At 50.1% G+C, this 17,021-nt stretch overlaps 1 protein-coding gene across 4 annotated transcripts in view; it reads left to right on the plus strand.

Moving 5' to 3' along the window:
• Positions 1–17,021, plus strand: part of KCNJ5 (potassium inwardly rectifying channel subfamily J member 5) — a 71,347-nt gene that overhangs the window by 26,169 nt on the left and 28,157 nt on the right. For 2 of the 4 annotated variants that reach the window (XM_068160000.1, XM_068160002.1), the window contains exon 4: positions 16,786–16,915. The exons of 1 other annotated variant lie outside the window; for it this stretch is intronic. The gene's annotated coding sequence lies outside the window, so the exon portion shown is untranslated. Of the gene's footprint in view, positions 1–10,887; positions 10,913–16,785; positions 16,916–17,021 lie in introns of those variants that run through there. One more of the 4 variants, XM_068160001.1, reaches the window with a different exon arrangement.

Genomic DNA, 17,021 nt, shown 5'->3' on the forward strand with positions numbered 1-17,021 from the left:
TAAGCAAGAACAGCTCCCCAACCCCACCCCCTAAATTCCCTGGCTGAATTCCAACCCCAGTGCTTAGAAGGAGTGTAATTAACCACTTTACCCAGTCTGAAGCCAGAAAATTCTTTCTATATTTGGCATGAGGAGAAAAAAAAAAGCAAAAGGGAAAAAAAAACCCAACCCCAGGAGAGCAGGAGGAGGGGAGCAACTGACCCAGATTTCCACAAGTGACAAATGACTCTGAGGTGCTCTGAGATGCCTGAAATGGCAGAGATTCCTCCAAAGGATGCTGCAAAATGATTTCTCTTTCTTCTCTCCTGTGTTCTGGGCCCCTCAGTTGAAGAAGGACATTGAGAGACTTGAAGGTGTCCAGAGAAGGGCAACAAAGCTGGGGAGGGGTCTGGAGCACAGCCCTGTGAGGAGAGGCTGAGGGAGCTGGGGTTGCTTAGCCTGGAGAAGAGGAGGCTCAGGGGAGACCTTCTTGCTCTCTACAGCTACCTGAAGGGAGGTTGTAGCCAGGTGGGGGTTGGTCTCTTCTCCCAGGCAAGCAGCACCAAAACAAGAGGACACAGTCTCAAGCTGTGCCAGGGGAGGTTTAGGCTGGAGGTGAGGACAAAGTTCTTCCCAGAGGGAGTTGTTAGCCATTGGAATGTGCTGCCCAGGAAGGTGGTGGAGTCACCATCTCTGGAGGTGTTCAAGAGGGGATTGGATGTGGCACTTGGTGCCATGGTTTAGTCATGAGGTGTTGGGTGCCAGGTTGGACTTGATGTTCTTTGAGGTCTCTTCCAACCAAGGTGATTCTGTGTGGTTCTATTTGGAGCCTCTGAGGTTCCACTCATCTTACCACCACAAGGTTTTATGAAGCAAAGACCTGCTGATGGGCAAAGGCTCTCCTTTGCAGGCATCTCAGTGAACTTAGAGGAGCTACCTAACCTTTTAGTTGGCTGCACCAGAAGTCCTTCCATTAGACATCACTCCAGGGGCCAGAGGAAGCCTTTAGCTATGACCATCAGCAGCCTTTCCTCCTGACAGAGATGCTTCAGGCCCCTCAGCATCTTTGTAGCCTCCACTAGACTCTCTCCAGCAGTTCCCTGTCTCTTTTGAGCTAGGGAGACCAGGACTAGATACCATACTCCAGATGTGTCCTCACTAGGTCAGAGTAGAGGGGCAGGAGAACCTTCCTCAACCTGCTGGCCACACTTCTCTTAATGCAGCCCAGGCTACCATTGACCATGAGGGCACATGGTTGTCCTCCATCACTCCCAGGTCCTTCTCCTGGGAGCTGCTTTCCAGGAGGTCAACCCTTCACCTGTGGTGGAGCAAGGTCCATGGGCAAGACTCTGCACTTGCCCTTGTTGAGCTTGATGGAGGTGGTGGAGTCCCCATCCCTGGAGGTGTTCAAGAGGGGATTGGATGTGGCACTTGGAGCTATGGTTTAGTTGTCAGGAGGTGTTGGGTGACAGGCTGGACTTGATGATCTTTGAGGTCTTTTCCAACCTTATTGATTCTCTAAGTCTATGATTCTATCCTTCATGCAGCACCTTGAAGCATTGCTGCTAATGAAAGTAGAAGGTTTCTAATCACTTCAGCCTTCCTTTGACAGCAGCCCATTGAAGCTCTTGGTCTCCTCTGCCAGCAGGAATGACACAATTTAAATGCATAGGCTGTTTGAATTCAAGAGCAAAGCTGGCTGGGCAATGCCTGTGGAAACCTAGAAAGGCAGAGACCTGTGATGGTTAACTCCTTGAAGTCATAGTCAGAAGCTGAGCAGCAACAGGGACCCTGTGTTGTCTGCCTGGCTCTTTGTAGAGTAGTGCAGGTGGGCTTGGGAGAGCATGAGAGAAAAACTTGACTGCCCACTGACCATGGAATCACAGAATGCTTTGGGTGGGAAGGGACCTTCAGAGGTCATTTAGTCCAAAGGTGATACAATCATAGACTCGATAAGGTTGGAAAAGACCTCAGAGATCATCAAGGTGAGCTGGTTTGTGTCTTTGGGACATGTTCACACCCTTAACTGTTCAGAGAGCACAAGGGATCGGTGACAAGAGTTTAGCACTGTCTCTGTTAGACTAGAACAGCATAGCTGCAATACAGATTTCCTGGGACAGCATGGCCTGGAATCTCCTGCAGCTCCTGGCAAGCCCCCAAGGTAGAACACCTCTGCTGGCAAAGCCACGTGGGGAAAGGAGGTTTATGCAACTCTGCTCATGGAGGAAATGGTGCCAGCTTCCCAGTGGAAGGAGTAAAGCTCCTTACTTGTAATTCAGCTGCTTGGCAGAGGTGGTTAGTGCCAGGGAACTCCTTACTTCCCCTGGAAATGTAGGGCAGGGGTGGACTGCAACAAAGGCACTTCACAGGGTCACAGACTCCCAGCATAGTGGGGAGTGGAAGGGGCCCCTGGAAATCATCTACTCCAACCCCTGCTGAAGCATGGTCCTCTAGATGAGGTTGCACAGAAATGCATCCAGACAGGTTTTGAAACTCTCCAGAGAAGGAAACTGCACAACCTCTCCAGGCAGCCTGACCCAGGGCTCCAGCACCCTCACACCAAATCTCCTTCAGTTTGAGCACAACCTCCTGGCTTCTAGTGTGTGCCCATTGTCCCTTGTCTTGCCACTGGGCACCACTGAGTCTGGCCCCATGCCCTTGCCCACCACTCACCTCTGGCTGAGCATTGATCAGATCCCATCTCAGGCTGCTCTTCTCCAGGCTCAACAGCCCCAGGGCTCTCAGCTTTTCATCCTCACAGAGATTCTCCAAACCCCTCAGCATCCTCATGCTCCTCCACTGGACTCTCTCCAGTAGTTCTCTGTCCCTCTTGAACTAGGGAGCCCAGAGCTGGCCACAGTAGTCCTGGTTGGAATGGAATGGAATGGACCAGGTTGGAAGAGAGCTTTGAGATCATCAAGTCCAACCTATCATCCAACACCATCTGATCAACTAAACCATGGCACCAAAGTGTCTCATCCAGGCTCTTCCTAAACAGCTCCAGTGATGGTGACTCCACCACCTCCCTGGGCAGCACATTCCAAAGCCAATCTCTCTCTCTGTGTAGGATTTCTTCCTAGCATCCAGTCTAAATCTCCCCTGGCACAGCTTGAGACTGTGTCCTCTTATTCTGGTGCTGCTTGCCTGGCAGAAGAGCCCAACCCCCACCTGGCTACAACCTCCCTTCAGGTAGTTGTAGACAGCAAGAAGGTCTCCCCTGAGCCTCCTCTTCTCCAGGCTAAGCAACCCCAGCTCCCTCAGCCTCTCCTCACAGGGCTGTGCTCCAGACCCCTCCCCAGCTTTGTTGCCCTTCTCTGGACACCTTCCAGCAACTCAACATCTTTCCACTTGGTGCTTAGCTGCCAGCATGGTGTAGCACCAGGAGCAGAGCAGCTGGATCAGGGATCCACCAGCACCTCCAAGCAGACCTTGGCTGGATGCATTTTGTGTAACCACCCAGGCAGAGCCCAGTGAGGAATGTTATGTCCTGAGTCACTTCCTGTCCTCTAGCCACTCAAACCTCCTGTTAAAAGGCATCCAAAGTACCACACTGGCAGCTGTGCCCTTGTCACCTTGCCCCTTCTCTGCAGCACTGAGCCAAGCAACCTGCCAGGAACACATGAGTCACTGCTCCAGGCTGTGACACTGGCATCTGCAATCCTTTTCCCTGCTTGAAGCTAGGAAAATAGCTGTTGAAAACAAGGTGTGCAGGGAAGTGTTTGAAAGCACTGAGCAACTGGTGTCAGCAGCTGACACCTGCTGAAGCTTTGTTTCTAGAGCTTCACTTAGGTTTCACATCAGGCTTCTGCATGGTGAGCAGCAGAAGAAAGGGCTGATAAGAAAGCTGGGGACAGGGATTTTAGCAGGGCCTGTTGGGACAGGATAAAGGCTGAGGGCTTTAAACTAAGAGGGAGATTCAGACTGGAGGGAAGGAAGAAATCCTTCAGTGTGAAGGTGGTGAGACTCAGAGCCAGGTTGCCCAGGGAGGTGGTAGCTGCCCCATGCCTGGAACCATTCCAGGTCAGGTTGTCTGGGGCTCTGGGCAGGCTCCTCTAGTTGCAGATGTCCCTCTGTGTGTGTGTGTGTACTAGATGACCTTGATAGGTCCTTTCCCACCCAAACCAGGCTGTGATTCTGTGGCTGGACATTAGATCTCTCATCCTTCTGGTGCATGTGATGCTATTGAAGGTGATAACTAGCTGCAGCTCAGTGACAAGGGTTATTGATTTGGTAGCAGAAGCAGCACAGATGTCTCAGGTGCACACTGAGCTCCTCTAACAGGGTGGGAGTTGAGCTGCAATCCATCAAATGGTATCAAGCCCTAAAATGGGATCACACTTCATTTCATCCTCTGCATGCTCCTCTCTCACGCTGCTGTAACCTCCAGAAAGGTGTCTGTGGCAGCTGAAGTTGTCCTCAAGGGCATGAGATGGTTTTAAATGCTGGTGTGTTGCAAGTGCTGTCCCTCCATCCACATCTGAGAGCCCCTGAAGCTACCAGCTCCAGCTTTGCTGGGAGCAGATGAAGAGTTCTGTGTAGATACAACTCTGCAGTAACCTTTGCACAGCAGTGGCCATCCCCTGTGCTGCTGTTCTTGAAGGTCTCTTGACAAGCCAACAAGCTGATCTTGCTGCTCCTGAAAGCTCCCAGATATTGCCATGGCTCTGAGGCAGCAGCTCCTGGATGGTGGTCATGTTGTGGATAGGATAGGATAGGATAGGATAGGATAGGATAGGATAGGATAGGATAGGATAGGATAGGATAGGATAGGATAGGATAGGATAGGATAGGATAGGATAGGATGAAATGGAGTGGAATGGAATGGAATGGAATGGAATTAACCAGGTTGGAAAAGAACTTTGAGATCATCGAGTCCAACCTATCACCCAACACCATCTGATCAACTCAACCATGACACCAAGCACCCCATCCAGTCTCTTCCTAAACACCTCCAGGGATGGTGACTCCACCACCTCCCTGGGCAGCACATTCCAATGGCCAATCTCTCTTACTATGAAGAACTTCTTCCTGACATCCAGCCTAAACCTCCCCTGGCACAGCTTGAGACTGTGTTCTCTTGTTCTGGTGCTGGGTGCATGGGAGAAAAGACCAACCCCTCCTTGGCTACAACCTCCCATCAGGTAGTTGCAGACAGCAAGAAGGTCTCCCCTGAGCCTCCTCTTCTCCAGGCTAAGCAACCCCAGCTCCCTCAGCCTCTCCTCACAGGGCTGCACTCCAGACCCCTCCCCAGCTTTGCTGTATCTCTAAGGTTACTTTTGGGGTCAGCTGGTGACCATTTGAGCCTGAGTTCATTCCATCTCTTGTCTCTTAACCTGAGAGTCCTCAGCTGCATTTTATAGACCGTTGGAGTCAGCATTTGTCTCTTTGATTGCCATTGGTGGTTTTACTTTGGACAATGTCCCAGTTGCCTAGCAATGTCAGTAGGTGCTCAAAAAGAAATAGTAAAGCATAAAGCTTTCTGCAAGGTAGAACATTATATTCTGCTTCACATTGAGTCTTTTTATCTGCAGGTCTCCATGGGCTCCATCAGCATTAATAAATGAAATTCATTTTATTTTGGAATGCAGGAGAGGGAGAGAGAGATACAGGAGGCAGGCAGCATCCTGCTCTTCAGAGATGATAACCAAGGCAAGCAGAGAAAGGCAAAGCAAGGTAGGAAGGCTGGGTTGATATCCTGACCCACTCAAGTCAGGCATTGATCTCTCTCATGGGAGCCATGAAGACAACTGAGAGCATATTGCTGGAAAGAAGCAGAGCTCTGCTGAGCTCCCTTCCCAGCTAATGGCCTGGATGGAGCCCAGAAGTTGAGCTGAGTGAGGGAGTGAGCAAGTTGTGTGGAGTGATTGTTTATTCACTTACTTCTCAGGAGTAGGAATTTGGTCCCAGAGGCAGCAGAGGCAGAGGACAGGCTGGTGAAGAAAGCAGTACCTTCTCTTGTATGCTCCTTGTTCTGCTCTTTCCCTGGGGAAAGAATTACTCCTGGCTGTTCCTCAACAACTCCTGAGCTCAGTTCTCAGTCCCATGGAGGAGGCATTGGGAAATCCAAGGGTAAGGAGAGCTGGGGAAGAATCTGGAGAAGGCATCTGGTGAGGGGCAGCTGAGGGAACTGGGGTTGTTCAGCCTAGAGAAAAGGAGGCTGAGGGGAGACCTCATGGCTCTCTACAGCTCCCTGAAAGGAGGTTGCAGCCAGGTGGGGTTGGTCTCTTCTTGCAAGTAGCTAGTAACAGGACCAGAGAATATGGTCTCAAGTTGCACCAGGGGAGGTTTAGGTTCAACAGCAGAAGAAACTTCTCTCTGAAAGGGTTCTCAACCACTGGACCAGGCTGCCCAGGGCAGTGGTGGAGCCCCATCCTTGGAAGGGTTTCAAAGCCATGGAGATGTGATGCTGAGGGACATGGGCTAGTGGAGACCTGGCAGTGCTGAGTTCATGGTTGGACTCAATGATCATAAAGTTCCCTTCCAACCAAAACTATTCCATGTCCCTGCAGGTGCTTCAGCTACATGCTCTCTTTACAGAAGTGCAGGTACTGGATGATCATGGGCCTTGCTTTTGAAGGTCAGGACTTCAGAAATAGGCCTGCAAAGAATTCCTGCTTCACAGATGAGTGACCCCATCAAAATCAGTCACTCAGCAGGGCAGTCAGAGCAGGTGGGACAGCAGAGAGCTGCTACCACCCTTGGCAGTAGAAAGAAGCCTGAAGTATCAGGTACAACCTGCTGGCTGTCCACAAGCAATGGCAATGCTTGGTGGTGTTTTCATCTGTGTGAGGCTTAACAGGCAGGCTGGGGAAAACACAGGCACAGCTCTCAAGAGGACACAGTCTCAAGCTGTGCCAGGGGAGGTTTAGGCTGGAGGTGAGGAAGAAGTTCTTCGTAGAAAGAGAGATTTTCCATTGGATTTTGCTGCCCAGGGAGGTGGTGGAGTCACCATCCCTGGAGGTGTTTAGGAAGAGCCTGGATGAGGCACTTGGTGCCATGTTGGCACCAAGTTGGCTTTAGTTGATTAGATGGTGTTGGGTGACAGGTTGGACTTGATGATCTCAAAGGTCTTTTCCAACCTGGTTAATTCTATTCTATTCTAGTCTAGTCCTTTCTATTTTCTGGCTGGACTGTTCCTAGCTAAGGTTTGGAGGAGATGCTGTGGGCTACACAGCTTCCTTCAGGAGGCAACTGGCTTGAGAACATCTGTCTTGGTGATGGAGAAGGAAGCAGGAATGTGGCCAGCTCCAAGTAAAGCTGCTCCTTATCTCTCCTGGGTTGATAATGCCAGAAGAGATCCCATGCCTAGGTTGAGTAGCTGAAGACAGTCCCCTGTCTTCTAGGGGAGGCTGTCCCCTTTCTCTCAAAACATGTCCATACAGTGAAGTCTCTTTGTCCTGAGGGTTCCTCTCTGCAATGTGTTTCTGCCATGTCTGGTTCCACAGAACCAGGAGGTGCTGCTGGCAAGGAGCTTGGTTTGTGCCCAGCCAGACCCCTCCATCCTGGGCACACTGTTGGCCTTACAGACAGGCTGGATGGTTACCTACTGTTTCAGAGAGGTGTGTGCCTTCTCTCCTCCCCTGAGAATGAGGAGGAGAGCAAAGAACCACTGTGGCTGCCCAGTCCCCTCTGCTGGCCTCTGCAGGGACTGCTGAGCTCATGCTGCTTCTGGGTGGGAGGGGAAAAACCCTTTTAGAAGTGAAATAAAGGGAGTGGAGGTGAAACTTTGGACTTTAGGTCGCACTTTCTGTTACTATTTTTTGGCTTTACCTGCCTGAGGACCACAAAGCTTCATCTTCCTGTTTCAAAAGGACCTTCCTTGGGATCAGTGTCATCAATGAACAAAAACCAGCCAAACATTTCCTCTGTGCTAAAATCATTTTGCACAGCAAAGAGGCAAAACCAGAGAGCTGAACCTTTTGTGGCTGTTTGGCTGACTCCTTTTCAGGGATCATAGAATCATAGAATCAAAAAGGTTGGAAAAGACCTCAAAGATCATCAAGTCCAACCTGTCATCACAGATGGGGTGGCTCTGAGGAGAAACAGGGATGGTAGTAGCACTACAGGACTGCTGGCTTTAGGAGTTCTATCTCAAAGTTAGAATCATAGAATCATGGAATGATAAAGGTTGGAGAAGGCATCTAAGACAGATCAAGTCCAAATGTCACCCCAACACCACTATGGCCATTAAATCATGCCTTAAAGTGCCATGTTTACATGGTTTATGAAGGTCTTCAGGGCTGGGGACTCCAGCACCTCCCTGGGCAGCCTGTTCCAGGGCTTGAGAACCTTCTTAGGTGGTGTTGGATGATAGGTTGGATGCAATGATCTTGAAGGTCTCTTCCAACCTGGTCTATCCCATCCTCCTCTCCCTCTCCCTCTCCCTCTCCCTCTCCCTCTCCCTCTCCCTCTCCCTCTCCCTCTCCCTCTCCCTCTCCCTCTCCCTCTCCCTCTCCCTCTCCCTCTCCCTCTCCCTCTCCCTCTCCCTCTCCCTCTCCCTCTCCCTCTCCCTCTCCCTCTCCCTCTCCCTCTCCCTCTCCCTCTCCCTCTCCCTCTCCCTAATATCCAGCCTAAACCTCCCCTGGTGCAACTTCAATCCAGTTTCTTCTTGTCCTGTTGTTTGTAACTTGGAAGAAGAGAGCGGCTTCCACCTGGCTCCAATCTCCTGTCAGGGAACTGTAGAGAGCCAGAAGGTCTCTCCTCAGCCTTCTTTTCACCAGGTTGAACACCCCCAGCTCCTTCAGCTGCTCCTCACCGGTCCTGCTCTCCAGACCCTTCCCCTGCCTCGTTGCTGTTCTCTGGACCTGCTGCAGCACCTCAACGTCCCCACTATGCTGCTGTGTCCAAAACTGAGCACAGTACTCATGCAGCAACAGGAGTTCAGATGAGAACAACAGCTGCTCTAGGTTCACGAGGGAATTTTCTTGGCATTGGCTCCGAGTGCTGAATAAACCTGGGATAAATCACCCGAGGCGATGGCCGCAGCCTCTCTGGCAGGATGGTTCCAATAACTCGCTTGTCTGACAAGGTGTATGGAAGCTGTCAGCAGAAATGGATCAATTCAGAGGCAGTGCCAAGCCTGCAGACTCCATAGGTGTCCTTCAGTGTGGAACCAGCACAACCCAAAGCAGTTTCCATGGCGAGATGTCACAGCCCAGCCACCACGCTACGAAGGTGTCATGACGTAGCGAAGCCCGGGGAGGCTGAAGGAAGCCTCACCAGAGCAAAGCCCGTGTCCATATGGCATCAGATTCCCTGGGAAAAGGCACTGTTATGCTTTTCTGACACACTGACAGCTCTGCTGGTATGCCTCATTTCCTCTGGCACGTTCTGGGGAATGGAGTCAATAATTCCTGATGTCTCTTACACCAGAGAGCAGAGCGACTCGTGGCCTCGGCTGAGTTATTGCTCTGCCTGGAACCCATGCTGAGAAGATATGGTCATGGTCTGAGATTACCCTGATCTGCTTCTTCCCATGCTCAGATGGATCAAACCATGGATGAATTTCACAGGGAACAGCAAAGCAAAGCCAATTTGATCCATTTGAGCACACCTCTAGCGCTGGGATGATGCAGCAGAGCAGCAAGTGGTGAAGGAATTAAACCTCAGGCAAATCCAACCTGAAAGGAAAGCTCCACTGAATGGTTTTAGGGTAAAAGCCAACAGTTCTGCTGCAACTTCAGTGAGCTGCACAAATCACAGCATGTAAGAGGACAGTGTGGTGAGCATGGCAGTGTAATTTGATTGCTACCACACTGTTCCAGGCCTGAAAAACCCTTTTGAGGAAGAAGCTGCTTCTAGTGTCCAGCTTAAACCTCCCCTGGTGCAACTTGAGGCAATTTTCTCTTACCCTATCATTGGAGAGAGGAGACTGAACCCCACCTGACACTAAGCCCTGTCCCAAAGGGCCATGGCCATGTGTGTTTGGAACACTTCCAGAGATGATGACTCCACCACCTCCCTGGGCAGCCTGTTCCAATCCCTCACCACTCTGGCAGGAAAGAAATTCTTCCTAATATCCAACCTAAATCTTCCTTGCTGCAACCTGAGGCCATCTCCTCTTGTCCTGTAGCTAGTTACTAGGGAGCAAAGCCCAACTCCCACTGGGCTCCAATCTCCTTTCAGGGAGCTGTAGGGCGCACTGAGGTCTCCCCTCAGCCTCCTCTTCTCCAGGCTGAACCACCCCAGTGCCCTCAGCTGCTCCTCACCAGACCCTCCCCCAGCTTTGTTGCCCTTCTCTGGCCACGCTCCAGCAATGGCAACTCTTATGGCTACAGCATGGCACCGCCAGCCTGCAGTCTGCATCCCCCACTGGATCAGGCTGCTCAGAGCCCTGTCCCACCTCAAGAGGGCTGCGAATCTTTGCTGCCACAGAAGCGATGCCTTGCGGTGCCGCAGCAAACGCTTCCTCCTCTGCTCGCTGCGAGCGCTCAGGGATGAGGAGCAGAAGGGAACCCAAACCCCTTCCCCTCCCAGGGCAGGGAGTGCGGGGGTGGCAGGAATGGAAGGACTCAAAAGACTTTTAGCACATTTTGTCCTCAGTGCTTCAGCCAGGCTCTGCCTGCAGTTTCATATTTATGAACCCGTGTCAGGGGATTGCTTGATAGGCCTTTAATTTCCTTTGGTTTCACTCTGAACAAGCCTCTCTGGGGACAGCAAGAACATTTCCAGCCTTATTGAATGCCCTCCCTGCACACCAAACAGAGGAGAAATACTCAGATAATAACTGGGAGATGGATTGGGGGTGGGAAGCTTTCTGACTGCTGAGGGGTTTCTTTTTCATTCTTCTGGTTTGCTTTTTTTCTTCCCCACCCTTCCCCCTCCTTCCTCCCCACCCCCCACCCCCCCCCCCCTTCCTACCCCCCCCTCCACCCTCCAAGGAGAGTTTCAAGGTCAGCTGGCTCCATAGATACAAATACACCAAGAACAAAAGGTAAGGATGCAGCAGGAGTCAGGGACGCTGTAAACACACCTGGATGGTGGCCAGCACTGGCAGGCAGCTACAGGAGTGCTCATCAAGAGGCACTTTATTGCCACTGTATGGAGATTTATCTTTGCTCTCCCTTGCATCACTAACCAGGAGTCGCTCACATTTCTGTGCCAGAGCCCAGATTCAGCACAATCTTTTATTTAGAGGATGTGGAAAGGTTTTATTGATGGCTCACAGAAGCCTGGAGTGATATCTGAGCTTACACTAGCGTGATGCTCTGAGGAAGGGGCTGGAGGAGAAAGCAGAGTCAGGAAGGTTGGAAAATACCTCTGAGATCATCAAGTCCAACACCATCAACCCAACCCCACCATGGCCACTAAACCCTGTCCCAAAGGGCCATGGCCATGTGTGTTTGGAACACTTCCAGAGATGATGACTCCACCACCTCCCTGGGCAGCCTGTTCCAATCCCTCACCACTCTGGCAGGAAAGAAATTCTTCCTAATATCCAACCTAAATCTTCCCTGCTGCTACTTGAAGCCATTTCCTCTTGTCCTGTAGCTAGTTACTAGGGAGCAAAGACCAACTCCCACTAGGCTCCAATCTCCTTTCAGGGAGCTGTAGGGAGCACTGAGGTCTCCCCTCAGCCTCCTCTTCTCCAGGCTAAACACTCCAAGTTCACTCAGCTGCTCCTCACCAGCCGTGTTGTCCAGACACCCAGCTTTGTTGTCTTTGTTGTCAGAACAAGAGGACACAGTCTCAAGCTGTGCCAGGGGAAGTTTAGGCTGGAGGTGAGAAGAAAGTTCTTCCCAGAGAGAGTTGTTAGCCATTGGAATGTGCTGCCCAGGGAGGTGGTGGAGTCCCCATCCCTGGAGGTGTTCAAGAGTGGATTGGATATGGCACTTGGTGCCATGGTTTAGTAGTCATGAGGTGTTGGGTGACAGGTTGGACTTGATGATCTCTGAGGTCTTTTCCAACCTTATTGATTCTATGATTCTATTCTATGATTCTTTCTCTGGCCATGTTCCAGCAACTCAAACTCAAAGTCCTTTGTGTAGTGAAGACCCCAGAACCAGCAGACTGATTCTTCCCCTGATCCTGCTGCTGCTTTTTCATGTAAACTCATCAAAAATTCTCTTATCATAGCTGGTTTGGGATCCCACAGACCCTATCCCCTTTCCCACTGAGATTTCCTTTTGTCAGTTATTTGCTTGAACTAAATATCAATCAATTATGCACCAAAAAACCACCAACCAACCAATAAACCAAAACCCAACCCCCTGGAAATCTCTTCATCTGGCAGTCTTAGGCAGGGTTAAAACATTCATGCATTTCAGAGCCCCCTGGCTTTTCATAGCTGTCAGCTGATGCTGCTGAGGCAGGGAATTCCTTATAAATATTGAATTCCTTATAAATATTGAATTGTCTGGAGGAGAAGGGGAAAAAAAAAACCCCAAACAACCTGAGAAATAGGTCTCTCAAGCTCCCAAATGACTGAAGGGCTTCCTAAATGTTAGTAAACTGTGTGGAAATCCAAGAGCTCAGGAGTTACCTAACTGTTACCAGGCTGGTTTCTAATAAACAGCCACAGGTCTTGAATTAAAGCAGCCCATGAAGATTATTTACAGGCCATGGACACTTTGGGGAGGAATGGAGCAATTGGGTTTGTTTCTTTAGTTGTATCAAGTCCAAGCATCAACCCAGCACTAAACCACATCCCTCAGCATCACATCTCCACAGCTTTGAAATCCCTTCAAGGGTGGGGAATTCACCACCTCCCTGAGCATAGAATCAGAGAGTCATAGAATCATAGTCAGAGAGTCATAGAACCAGAGAGTCATAGAACCATAGAGCCATAGAGTCAGTCAGAGGCATAGAATCATAGAGGCATGGAATCATAGAGGCATAGATACATAGAGGCATAGATACAAAGAGGCATGGAATCATAGAGGCATAGAATCATAGAGGCATGGAATCATAGAGGCATAGAATCATAGAGGCATAGAATCATAGAGGCATGGAATCATAGAGGCATAGATACATAGAGGCATGGAATCATAGAGGCATAGAATCATAGAGGCATAGAATCAGAGTCATAGAATCATAGAATCAACCAGGATGGAAAAGACCTCAGAGACCATCAAGTCCAACCCACTTACTACCTAATACCTAACACCTCCTGACTAACTAAACCATGGCCCAGTTGCAGATGTCCCTGATAACTGCAGGAGGGTTGGACTAGATGGCCTCTGGGGGTCCTTTCCAACCCAGGCTGTGAGTTGCTTTCATCAGAAACCACTTTGGCTTCTGACAGCCTGGCAAGGGCATTGTTGCCATGAATTTGCTGTTATTGGCAGTGCTGCAACTGCTGCACTTTGTTGATTAATTAGGGTTGGACTTGATGATCTTGGAGGTCTCCTCCAACCTGGTTGATTCTGTGATTCTGTGGTTTTGAGCTTCCAGGCACTTTGGAAGCTGGAGAGTGATTTATTATTGCTCTCTAGAGCTTCCTGAAAGGAGGTAGTAGCCAGGAGGGGGTTGGTCTCTTCTCCCAGGCAACCAGCAACAGAACAAGAAGACACAATCTCAAGCTGCACCAGGGGAAGTTTAGGCTCAAGGTGAGGAGGAAGTTCTTCCCAGAAAGAGTAATTGGCCACTGGAATGTGCTCCCCAGGGAGGTGGTGGAGTCACTGTCCCTGAAGGGGTTCCAAAAAGGCTTGGATGTGGCACTTGGAGCTATGGTTTAGTTGTCAGGAGGTGTTAGGTATTTGGTAAAAGGTTGGATTTGATGATCTCTTTGGTCTTTTCCAGCCTGATTGATTCTATGCTTCTGTTCACCTAAGAGGTGTCAATGCAGCTGCAAGTCACAGAATCATAGAACTATTTCAGCTGGAAAAGACCTCTGAGGTCATCCAGTCCAACCATCGACCTAACACCACCATGGCCATTAAACCATGTCCCACAGTGCCACACACTCCAGCAGTGCCTCTCACCAGTGTCTTCTAGCCCTGCAGCTACCATGGTCCTCAGTGGGAAGTTTAGTCTCTGGGTGCCCTTGAGCCTTGGATTCTCTTGTAAAGCAAGAACTTCATTAGTGCTAATTATAGCAGCAGCTCACTAAGAACTGGACTCGGGGGTAATCCTGAAGCTGAAAGACAAGAGGGACCAGGGAGGAGGGAGGTGTTAGCTGGTGCAAATCAGTCCTTGGCAATAGCCCCACGTAGCTGTGAGGAGAGCTGTCTCCTTGTGCAGGTTAGCATCAGCTCCTCATTACCACATCAAAGGGCATGGCAAGCAGACTGCTCCACACAAGCTGCACCGAGGCAGGGGAGTTCGGGTTTGTTGCAGAGACATTTCCTTCCCCTCCTCTGCCTCAGCTCCTGCTTGCCAGGTTTCATTTTGACTCTTGGGTTTGAATAAGCCCCAAACCACCAAAGGGAGTCGAGACAGAGTGGGTGACTGTCCTCACAGCTCCATTCCCAGAGCTCTACTTGAAAGCTCAGCTGCTGTTCAGTGCACCAGGGAAGAGTGGAGGTGGATGAGACAATCTTAGAAGCTGTCCCCAGCACCAGCTCTTAGAACTCTGTTTTCTTCTAGTTGGGATGGTGGGGTAATGGTTGACAAACCAGAAGAGATTATCTCTGGTTCCAGGGATCAAATTGCACAATAAATTCAAATGTTCCCTGGAGGCACTGTTGCTCCTCCTCTGAATACATCTAAAGCCTCCACTGCTTTCAGAGCAAGCTACAGATTCTGTCACTGCTGCTCAGATTGAGGCATAGAACCATACAATTTGTTTTGGTTTGGAAAAGACCTTTAAGATCACTGAGTCCAACCATTATCTAACTCTGTTGGAGTGGACAAGGGAACTGCAGCCTCTCCCTGAGGAGGAAAGGCTGAGAGCCCTGAGGCTGTTGAGCCTGGAGAAGAGCAGCCCCAGAGGGGATCTGAGCAATGCTCAGCAAGAGCTAAAGGGCCCTCAAGGGGCAAGAGGATGGGGTCAGACTCTTCTCAGTGGTGCCTGGTAACAAGACAGGGAGCAGTGGACACAAACTGGAATGCAGGAGGCTGCAGCTGAACAGAAGCAGAAACTTTTTTGGTGCTGGAGCCCAGTTGAAGATGTCTCTGCAGGAGGATTGGACCAGGTGAGCTTTGAAGAGCCCTCCCCACCCAAACCAGTCTGTGATTCCATAGCTGATGGGCAGAGCTGTGGCAAAGAGAGAGGAGCATTGAAACTCTGTGGTGCTCATGACCTGAGAGAGCTTGTTAGTGGAGAGGTGTCTCTTTTTCCAGCAGAAAAATACATGTGAGATGTGGGAGAAACAGGGCTTTCTGCAGCCTCCCAGATTAGTGGGTGTGCAAAAAAAGCCAGACTTGGCTTTAACACCTCTCTGTGCCCCATTTCTGTCAGGGTTTGCAAGGAAATGGGTGGAAGGATGCGGTGCCAGCAGATGGCAGTGCCTGTCAGCAGAGTTTCCCTCCTGTCAGAGAAACAGGAGGCTGCTCAAGCTCTGGAAATGTTTTTGTTTTATTTTACATAGCACTCTCTACAACTCCCTGAAAGGAGGTTGAAGCCAGGTGGGGCTCAGTCTCTTCTCCCAAAGAGAAGTGGAAATGGCCTCAAGTTGCAGCAGGGCAGCTTTAATTTGGATATAAGGAACAATTCCTTCCCATAAAGGGGTTTTAAACCTGGAGCAGGCTGTCCAGTGCAGTGGTGGAGTCCCTATCCCTGGAAGGGTTTCAAAGCCATGGAGATGTGGTGCTGAGGAACATCATTTAATGGTGTCCTGGCTGTGCTGGGTTCATGGTTGGACTTGATGACCTTGAAGGTCTCTTTCAGCCAAAACAATTCTATGATTAAGATTGCATGAAGCCCATTGCCAGCTCCCACATGTGAGCAGGCAAATGGTCACCACCACCAACACACCCACACTCTGCACAGCTGGGAGAGACTTCTCCTCTGGAGCCTGTTGACTGGCTTCACAGTTAACATAAGCACTGTGTGGGAGATGGGAGGGAAGGCTTCTCCTCATGCTGACCCTGGCTTTGCAGCCTTGCAGAGACTGCTGGCTGGACAGCTTTTCTGAGCTGCCCAAAATCATTCTAAATCTTATTAAAGGAGATTAAAGGAAAGCAGCAGTGGAGCTGACACCTTCATGAAGGTGACAGTATCCTCAGTGCTGGTGAAGCAGCATCCTTAACCTGCTCTGAAAGCCAGCATCATGATTTTAGGAGGGACTGAGACACCAAACAACTGTTAAAGGTGCAGAGATGTGGTGCTGAGGAACATGATACAGCACCAGGATTGGTAGAGTTAGAGGGTGGTTGAGCTTGGTGATCTTGGTGGTCTTCTGCAAGCAAAATGCTTCCATGAGTCCATGATTCTCCACTTAGCATTTGGATAAGTCTTGTGCTGTACCCATCCTGCTCAAAGGTAAATCAAAGCCTGCTAAAAAGGAGCACTCCCAGCAGCCACAAGCAGGCAGAAGATCGACCATAATTAATTTCATAGGATTTAATTAACAGTTTATTACCATGCCTCTTGCTTTAATTGAAAACAGTTCCACTGCCGACCTGAATGGTGTCCCCTGTGCTGCTTGCAGCCTGGATGGGGTAGCCCTGTCCTCATTCATGGGAAGCAGGAGCCAACCTGGCTTCTCTGGTCCGTCTGAAATACAAGCTAACAGGTGGAAAAGCCAAATTAGACCTGCAAAAGTCCTTTTTGATGGCCCTAAGTCCTTGGTCTGGCTCCAGATTCCTCAGCCCAGCTGCCCAGATCCAACCTCCTCCCCGCACAGATCAAAGAACAAGTGCCACGGGCTTCGGTGATGTGCAAAGTGATTGAATGTCTCAATAGGACTCTTAAATCTCTTTCAGATCCAACAACCCCAACACATTGCCTTCTGGAGATGTGCCTTCCACCAGAAAACCTTCCGTGAAGGCATTTCTGTGATGCCTGTGGTCCTGCAGTGGAGATCTAGGGAGGACAGGGCGACAAAGCCTGAAGGTAACCCGAAGTCACCAGGCAGATCTGTCTCATACATGCAGCTGGTTTGACATTTGCTTTGCAGAAGAGGAAATATTTTGCTAAGCCTAAGAGGCAGTGTGGTGTT

The sequence above is a fragment of the Melanerpes formicivorus genome, unplaced genomic scaffold (assembly GCF_026170545.1).
Source record: "Melanerpes formicivorus ecotype bairdi unplaced genomic scaffold, bMelFor1.0.p_v2 SCAF_47, whole genome shotgun sequence".
Classification (NCBI taxonomy): domain Eukaryota; kingdom Metazoa; phylum Chordata; class Aves; order Piciformes; family Picidae; genus Melanerpes; species Melanerpes formicivorus.